Source organism: Panthera pardus, unplaced genomic scaffold (genome assembly GCF_024362965.1).
Source record: "Panthera pardus isolate Hobbes unplaced genomic scaffold, ASM2436296v1 HiC_scaffold_16, whole genome shotgun sequence".
NCBI classification, from domain to species: domain Eukaryota; kingdom Metazoa; phylum Chordata; class Mammalia; order Carnivora; family Felidae; genus Panthera; species Panthera pardus.
In genome coordinates this window covers 55,296,077-55,305,474 of record NW_026526721.1, presented here as the reverse complement: position 1 = coordinate 55,305,474, position 9,398 = coordinate 55,296,077, and positions in this window count along the sequence as shown.

Sequence of the window (9,398 nt, the reverse complement as noted above, 5' to 3'; positions counted from 1 at the left end):
CCAAGTTGCCCAGAAGACAGACAGAAGAATGGAACTCTTCCCACTTCTGCTAATGAAGCATCTGAGGCTTAGAGCATCTGCCACGCCCCATGGACGGTACTGCATTGAACTGGAGCTTCTTGAGGGCAGAAAATGTGAGATTCACTCTTAGTAACCCTAGTGTCTAGAACTGTGCCTGTCACATTGTAGGCAAGTGCTTCAGTTTGGGCTAAAGCGAATACATAGGAACAAATTCTCTTTCTCATTCCATATTATAATACACAGCTCTCTCTTTTGACAGCTTTCCTCCATCAAGAAAGGCTTACTTAATGTCAACTCTCTAGTATAAAATCGCACTGCTGGAAAATAGGGAACTGCTGGCTAATAGTTGTAAGAAAGTGCATGGTGTGATTTATTTCTACGAGAAGCCCTATTCATTTGGGTTAATATTTTTGAGTAGATCAGATGGTCTTAATATGGGTCTTTGCAGGCAGTGGTAATAACTACATGATCTTGGATAAAATATGAACCTCTTTCACTCTTAAGTTTTTTATTGGCATAGTCCATAGGAGGGCTGGTTTTGAAATAAAATAATGTAAAAATCAATCAATTATTGAAGACGTTAATGTGCCGTTGTAGTATGGAAGGTATGGATGTGTTCTACAACACTCTGGGACAAGAAAAGGTGTATTGCTTTATTCGTGTAAATCAAATTAATCCTGGCTCTATGCCTTTGCTTGTCAAGGCTGTGTGAAATTGAATTCTGACTCTGTTTTTGGAGGATCCTCCGCCTCCCTAGAGGGAGTCTTTCATATTCATATTCCTGCAAATATAAGTGAATGCAAATGTATGTATGTTCGTATTTCTTCGCCCTGACTTTCTTACACAAAAAGGGGTGTACGTTATGCATTCTTATACACAGTGCTTTTTAAATATTTCTAACATATGTCCTGAGATGTTTCCACGTACAGAACATGTCCTTGTGTCTCTCCGGAACCTTCATGGTGTTCCATTTAGTGGTAGTACCTGAGTTCATTTAACAAGATTCCTATTGTTTTCAAACTTTCGCTATTACAAATAATGCTGCAATCAATATATGCTGTGTGGAAATATCATTTTGTATGTACCAACATATCCACAGAATAAACCCTAAAATATCAGAGTACTGTGTCAAAGAGCAAAGGACTTTGTAATTTTTGAAAGCATTGCCAAATTCCCTCTGGTGTGTACCAAATCACACTCTTTAGCAGCAGCGTGGAAGAATGCCTGCTTTCAACAGGAAGATTGTAAACTATTGAGTCAATTTCTTTAACAGTTACATGAAATATTTTACTTTTCTGTTTTTTCTTTTTTAAAAATTTTTTTTAAATGTTTATTTATTTTTGAGAGAGAGAGACAGAGCACAAGTGGGGGAGGGGCAGGTAAATTGCTGCGGCTAAGAGAGGTTTTTTTCCTGCTTTCTCCTCTAGGGTTTTGATGGTTTCCTGTCTCACATTCAGGTCCTTTATCCATTTTGAGTTTATTTTTGTGAATGGTGTAAGAAAGTGGTCTAGTTTCATTCTTCTGCATGTTGCTGTCTAGTTCTCCCAGCACCATTTGCTAAAGAGGCTGTCTTTTTTCCATTGGATATTCTTTCCTGCTTTGTCAAAGATTAGTTGGCCCTACTTTTGTGGATCCAATTCTGGAGTCTATTCTATTCCATTGGTCTATGTGTCTGTTTTTGTGCCAATACCATGCTGTCTTGATGATTACATCTTTATAGTAGAGGCTAAAGTCTGTGATTGTGGTGCCTTCTACTTTGGTCTTCTTCTTCAATATTACTTTGGCTATTTGGGGTCTTTTGTGGTTCCATACGAATTTTAGGATTGCTTGTTCTAGCTTCGAGAAGAATACTGGGGCAATTTTGATTGGGATTGCATTGAATGTGTAGATTGCTTTGGGTAGTATTGACATTTTAACAATATTTATTCTTCCAATCCATGAGCACGGAATGTTTTTCCATTTCTTTATGTTTTTCAATTTCCTTCATAAGCTTTCTATAGTTTTCAGTATACAGATCTTTCACATCTTTGGTTAGGTTTATTCCTAGGTATTTTATGCTTCTTGGTGCAATTGTGAATGGGATCAGTTTCTTATTTGTCTTTCTGTTGCTTCATTATTGGAGTATAAGAATGCAACTGATTTCTGTACATTGATTTTGTATCTTGCGACTTTGCTGAATTCATGTATCAGTTCTAGCAGACTTTTGGTGGAGTCTATCGGGTTTTCCACGTGTAATATCATGTCATCTGCAAAAAGTGAAAGCTTGACTTCATCTTCCAGACTCATTCTATGAAGCCAGCATTACTTTGATTCCCAAACCAGACAGAGACTACAGGCCAATATCCCTGATGAATATGGATGCAAAAATTCTCAAGTCGAATTCAACAGCCTATAAAAAGAATTATTCACCACGATCAAGTGGGATTCATTCCTGGGTTGCAGGGCTGGTTCAACACTCGCAAATCAATCAATGTGATACATCACATTAATAAAAGAAAAGATAAAAACCATATGATCCTGTCAATCGATGCAGAAAAAGCATTTGACAAAATTCAGCATCCTTTCTTAATAAAAACCCTCGAGAAAGTCGGGATAGAAGGAACATACTTAAACATCATAAAAGCCATTTGTGAAAAGCCCACAGCTAATATCATCCTCAATGGGGAAAAACTGAGAGCTTTCCCCCTGAGATCAGGAGCACGACAGGGATGTCCAGTCTCATCACTGTTGTTTAACATAGTGTTGGAAGTTCTAGCATCAGCAATCAGACAACAAAAGGAAATCAAAGGCTTCTCTCTATTCTTAATCTATCCAGCTAGACAGGGCTTCTCAACCTTGACATTTTGGGTCAGATGACTCTTTGCTTTGGGGCTTGTCCTGTGCACTGTAGGACGGTTGGTAACATCTCTGGCCTCCACCCACTATGTGCCAGTGACACTGCCCACCCCTGGTTGTATTTCCAATCGCAGTAAGTCTGCACACTTTGTCAAATGTCCCCTGGGAAAGAAAGATTGGGGAGAGGGGAGCAGAACTCTTAGATGCAAACCACTGATCTAGAAGTTTTGCAGTATTGAGCCTTTTTGAAGAATGAACTTTGGTTTTGTTAATTCTATTTTTCCTTTTGGCTGCTCTACTTACCTTTGTGTGTTTTCATTCTGTTTAGACTTATTGATGTTTACTTTCCAACTTTTTATGATTAGTATTGAACCCTTTAGTTTTCATCCTATCTTTCCCCTAACATAAGCATTCTAGACTCTTCATTTACCTACAACCCACGAGTAAGCGGAATTATAGTATGGTTTTAGCTTTCAGTTTTGACTTTAATGATTTCCTCTTGTATCCATGGGTTATTTAAAAATATGTTTTTATAATTTCCAAATTTGTGGATTTTTAAACTTATTTTTTAACAATTAATTTCTAACTCTGTTTAATTGTCAAGGAATATGTCTGTGTAATTCTGATGCTTTGGAGTATATTGAGATTTACTTATGGCTTAGAATGTGGTCAATAATTTCCATAAATGTTCCAAGTGTTGTTGAAAATGACATCCAGTTGCTGAATATAGTCTTCTGCACAAGTCCTTTATCCCCGTTCTTCTCAAACTTTTCTGATCATGTCTTATTGGGACAAATGAATGAGATTTGTTGAGGACAGATGAGACAGATCTGCGAGGGTGAAGGTCACTGCCAGCTATCCCAAGAATAGAGGCAATTAAGGTTTGGTCTGACTTGCAACCCTTTCACACTATAACAGTTTGCCACAGCACAGCAGCTTATAAGTTTTGCATTAGGTCAATGTCAACTATGTTTTCCAAATCTTCCAAATCCTTACTGATTCTTTTGTCTATTAATCTATAATTACAGAGAAAGTTTTGTGTAAGTCTATTATTTTTATACTTTCTCCTCATAGTTCTATAAATTTTTGCTTTATATATGGTATTAGGTACATACAAATCAGAATTCTTACATATTTCTAGTAAATGTCAGCTTCATTAATTACAGTGACCCTTTTAATCTAGTATTGCTTTCTGTTTTCATGTCCATTTGACTAACATTGATATAACTGTGCCAACTTTCTTGTACGTTATTTGCTTATTGTATTTTTTCATCTTCTTATTTTCAATTTTTGTATCCTTATGTTTTAGATATATTGCTGGTAGGCAGCATGGAGGTGGATTATTCCTCCATTTTCATAATATTTGTGAAATGTTGTTCCTGATAAGTTAGTAGACTCAGTATCTTGTTAAAACAAGAAAAATTGCAGTCATGTGCTGTAACTTCTAACATACCAGTGATTCTTTTCTGATATGACATGATGATCTTCCAAGTATTTATGTTGTTTAGAAACACTGAGTTATCAGTTGTAATAATATTACCAGGTCAAGCAAGATAACCAATCAGAACTGCAAGTTTCTTTTGGTATTGTTACGGGGCCTGGCAACAATCTCTAGAGTCTTCAGAGTGTTACAGAACCTTTTCTGATACTTCCAAGGACAAATTTATATTAATAGAAAGAACAGTACAAGTTGGTAACAGTTATGAATATTCACACAAGTCTCCTTATTACAAAGGAAACAAGATTGATATTCTTGTGAATGTTCTCAATTTAATACCTTATCAAATCAGACTATTTGAACATGTTTTATGATGCAGAAAGCTCTTTCTCTCTGTAGCTTCAGGAGAGGGGATATCTCTTTGTCTCTTTTAGACTTTTTTTTGTTAATTGTAAAGACTTCTACTCTTTTTAAGGTGAGGCTCTGTTAACTTCATTACTTACTCAGCATAGAAAGAAAAAACCAGGCCCAAGATCTCATTTTTATTTGTAGAAGTGGAATAAAGGATGAATAGGATTTTATTTATTAACAGTGAAAGAAGGTGCATATAGCATTATCCCCCCACATTCTGATTTTGCAAATGAGGAATGTGTTATTCTTCACTGAATGCAGTGAATGCAAGAATGGCAGAATGGACAAACAATGGTTTTTTCTTCTTAAGGTAATCAAAGTTTAAAACGTAGAGAGCAGTGGGCACTGCAGCACTCTTGGTGAGAAAGGCAAGTTTCACTGCCCACCAAAGTCCCCTACAACAAGAGACTGCAGACGGGTCTCTTGGTTAGGATCTAACTGTCCCATTCCTTTCCTCCAACCTGTAGCTGAGGTGAACTTGGCAGGCTACTTAATTTATATCTCGGTTGGAACCTTATCTTCCAGGGCCTGCTAGGTTGAATGAATTAGGTCAGACTAAAATCAACTGCCTAATTGAAAATACGGCAAGAGATGTTGTCCTTAACAATTTGATAGTGAGATTTAGAGAGTGAATGAAGTATAAATAACCAAGGGATTCATTGTTAGTTTCTTAAAAATAGGTTGTTTAATATTCACTTAAGATATCTCTAAGTCTTGCTGAATATTTTCTTTTAAGTGATCTCCTAAAGGCACCATTTTATTCTTTTGGTTGTGTTTCCTCTGAATTTGTGAATATAATAATTATAACTATGCAAACTTAGTTTCCAAAGTCATATATAAAGTATTATAAATTTTAATGGAGGGGAATAAGTTTATGCATTCATAAGGAATTTCATTATTCACCTTCTTGAAAACTAGCTTTTACAAAACCTCTAAGAATATTCTGAGTGGTGGGCAGTAGATTTAGTCTGTAAGAAAATACTGTGGATCTCATTCTGCCAACCCCACCTCACCCCAAATGGCACCATCTTAACATTCCTTATTACCCTTTGGAAAAAGGTTAACTAAAAAAATGAAACCAAGGTATTTGTAAGAAAATTAGTTAAATTAGGTCCATGCACAAGTAACAGAAAACACAAATAACAATGGCTTAAATCAAACAGAAACTTCTCTCTCATGTGGTAGAAGCAGGAGATCCTTGGTCCAGGGTTGGAGTGTGTTTCACGTGTGAGGGAGTTAGGTTCTTCTTATCTTGTTTCTCTGCCATCCTCAGCCCATGGCTTCTTTCCTGTGATCTAATATGGCTGCATAAATTCAGCCTCCATATCTTTCTTCCAGCTAGAGGAAATGAGGGCCAAAGAAGGCCACATGGAGCTACGGGGGAACATTGTTCCTGCAGCTATATATTCAGTGTCAATTGCATTAGACAAAGTTAAACAGGTAAGGAAGACTTTATTCGAGACTATAAGAGTAGAGAAGGGAAACTGAACTTTACTGAACTAAAAATGTGGAGAGATTTGAAAAGCTGGGTGGAGGTAATCTTAGGCCACTTATGTTTACTAATTGACCTTACCCAGAGGTAAAAGTAGACCTCCTGTCTTTATGACAGGAGGTAGTTTTACAAATCGGAGCAAGGTAACCACTGAAATCAAGCCTCTACTCTCCCATGGATACTGGGAATTTGTGGCCCTATCTTCCTTTAATGTTCACATTGCAAAGAGATGGTTCCCAGGTCCTTGAGAAAGAAAGACATTGGGTCATCAAACGCCCAAGAGGCTTTTAAAGAACTTGCATACATTTCAAAGGAGGCAGAGGAATAATCTGCAATTACAAGTGTTTTAAAGGAAATACTCTAAGAAAAGGGGGTTCAGGAGCCTATAGTGAGGAAGAAATCTGGCTAAAGTTTGTCAAGCCAAGCACATTTAAGGTGCCCTGGTGACCCAGTAAACTCAAGATTCTGTACTAAGGATGAATGGGAGAATGGACATTGGAGGACAACTCGCAATCTGCACCAGTTGGCTTCATAATTTTTTCTCTTTCAGTTATTTGAAGAAAGACTACAAAAACACAATCATATTTAATTCAAAATTAATCTTATTTGTGGAATTTCATGTGCTATTATGATTTGTATGGCAAAGATTTTGTGGGTGTGGGAGACCCTTTCAGTGTTCTAAAAATTCTTTCTGTAAAGTTGACTTGGATTTGTAGTAAAACATTTGTTAAGTGACCTCCTCTTACATGAGCCACTCTCTCTTCCTTCTATCGACAGACTGACTTTTGACCACAGCATGAAAAATGCTCAGACCAGTAGACACTCTCTTATAACCTGCTGAATTTCTTCCAGCCTCAGCATGGTATGCTTTCCAGGAGTCAGTGGTGTTCCTCTCTAAAGTTGATTGTCCTAGCTATGCTTGTTATTGTAATTACATGAGATAATTAATTGTTACGTATCCTAATGAAATATGGAGGTGGATAGAGCATTTTCTATGATAATTAAGGTCAGGCTTTGTAAAGAATCAGTAAACATGATGGCTTAAAAATCACAGTCAATTTAGATGGTAGCAATACTTATAAAAGTCTTGGAAGAAAGACCAAAAATCTGGAGACATTCTGCACCTAGATTTCATCACAAATGTTTTAAAGTTTTATTCTGCTTTAAGGAAACTTAAACTGGGGTTATAGAGAGTGTTTAACAGTCAGTGAGATTTATACAAAAAAAGATGGCATGAAATTCCCATCACAGACATACTCAAGCAAAAGCTTTGGCCCTATGTCAAAAGGCTAACCAAGAAAAGCTTATTACATTTGAAGTTAAAATGTTTATGGTACATTTTCATTATTCAGTACTTGGATCAATTTTAAAAATTAATCTACTAATTACTGTTTCAATCAATTGGTATGAAAACAGAACGAAATAAAAGCCCTACTAACTGTCATGTTTTATGATGGATACTGACATGTTAAGAGAAGTTGTCCATTGCGTGAGAGGTGGCCAAGGATATTACTGATTGAAACACTTACTCCCACTGGGTGTTATATGTAAGTAATGAATCACTAAATTTTACTCCTGAATCATTATTATACTATATGTTAACTAACTTGGATTTAAATAAAATTAAAAAAAAAATAATAGATTAAATAAATAAATAAGAAACACTGCATTTGCTTTTCATTTTGGATTCAACAACAAAGAATTCTCTAATTTTAAATGAGATAACTTTAACCCCCCACAGATAAAATTAGACAAAATTGAGCACAAAATTAGGTTTTAGCCTTAATGCTGATTTTTTTTTAAGTTCTAAGTTTAGTCTTTTATGAGATATGAGCGTGACCTTTGTATCCAATATCATCGAAGCAATGACTTCTATCTTTCAAGTCATTTAAAAGCAAGTGACATTAATAAAAATACTTTCCTGGAAAAACACTTTAATATGAACATTTTGTGGTAGATGTCTTAGTGTTTATTGAGAGCAACAGACTGTCATTTAAGTTGACTTATATTTGGATTCATCCTGAACTAGAGAGGCTTGTTGTGTGTGAAAGCTACTGTAAATTGTCATTATTTTTCAACATTTTAAAGAAATATTTTTTTTTAATTTGTCTTAGTAATAGTTTTGATCTTAAGTTATAGAAACCCATTCACGGTCTTTTTATTTTAAATAATGGACACCTAGTCTATTTGAAGTAGAGATTATTATGACCAAATAGGTAGAGCATAAGGCCAACCCCAAAATAGGGCTCAAAATACTTAGAACCAACTGAAGAGATCACTAAGAGATCACTACTCTACAGAGCCAGCTTTGGACTTAGACTATCTGTTCAAATCTTGAATCTACAATTTATTTGTGTAGTATTAGTAAGTTAATCTTCATCAATCTCGGTTTTCCCATATGTAGCATTGAGATTTTAATAACATCAATCTTTTAGGGTTGTATGTGATTAAATTAAGTGCACTTATTAGCCCAGTGTATTTCACTTAGCAAATTTTTAATAAATATTAGTTGCTGTTATGAAGGTTATCTGGTTAGTCTGATTAGTTATGACGTCTTAAACTTCACTCTTTAGCAATTATCATCTTGTGCTTACTCTTGGTTTCTGTCCTCTGTAATTATGTCCCATTTCTACCTTATGGCACCCTTATGGCTCTGCCTTCTGTGATCACTGTTCAATCTGTTGCATACTGATTGTTTCAGAAGATGAGTTAGCTGTCTTAATTCAGTTATCTGCCTTTGATCCAGGCAGCCATGATTTCGTAGGTAGTGGAAGGTAGTTTAGGGTGTTTTCCCACAGAACAGGTTAAAGGAACAACAAGCAGCATGAAGAGAGTACCTCTCTTGGCTTTGTATTCTTTCTTGTTCCCTTCTCTAAATTTTGATTTTTCCTGGTTTTAGTGTCTTAATATAAATTGTCTGTTCTGTTAATCAAGTGAAGACAAAACCTCAAAGGAGATTTAGAGCATATTTTAAAACTATTCACCTTACCTTTACTTTGTCAGAAATAAGCCCTTTAATACCAAAGGGAAATGAGTTATTGCTCTTTTTCTTGAGATTCGAATTAAACTTGTAAAAGCTTTAACATTCTCAGTGAAAATCTCAAGAGTTTGGAATTCATCTGTTTTCTAGTCACAAATTTTCTCTTTATTTCCATCTGTACATCTTTTTTTTTTTTTTAGTTGAAATGTGGAAGCTTATAA